This window comes from Rhagoletis pomonella, unplaced genomic scaffold, assembly GCF_013731165.1.
Source record: "Rhagoletis pomonella isolate Grant_MI unplaced genomic scaffold, Rhpom_1.0 Rhpom_scaffold_00011, whole genome shotgun sequence".
Lineage (NCBI taxonomy): Eukaryota > Metazoa > Arthropoda > Insecta > Diptera > Tephritidae > Rhagoletis > Rhagoletis pomonella.
In genome coordinates this window covers 31,080,329-31,080,800 of record NW_023458565.1, presented here as the reverse complement: position 1 = coordinate 31,080,800, position 472 = coordinate 31,080,329, and positions in this window count along the sequence as shown.

Genomic DNA, 472 nt, shown 5'->3' with positions numbered 1-472 from the left:
TCTTCTTTTGATTTTTCTGAGCGAGCCGACGGTGAGCGCCGCTGGCAATCACCTGGCTCCCACTCTATGATTTGGTTTGCTGCCGTTTATTATATTAATAACGGACTGCAGCTTGAATAAGGATTGTGTCTCCTTCCCACTTCTTTCCTTGAGGGATGTGTGGATGTATGTGTGCTGAACATGGAAGAGATACGCTTATCGGGGCATTTTGTCTGACTGAAATCTAGCCTGTTCTTAGTATACTACAAAAGTCTTTAGCGAGGGGATTGTGTAGAATTTACTGGACTCTAGTATCAACTTAATTTAATTTAACTTTTATAATTTTGTTTATACAATTTTGCCGAGTTATATACTGAATTTTTCTTAACAATTTGTATACTTTACTATTAGAAACCAGATAGCAGAAAGCTTTGCGGTTTGTGACCATGAAATATTGTTCATATTAGCTTGATATATATCAAATATTTATATA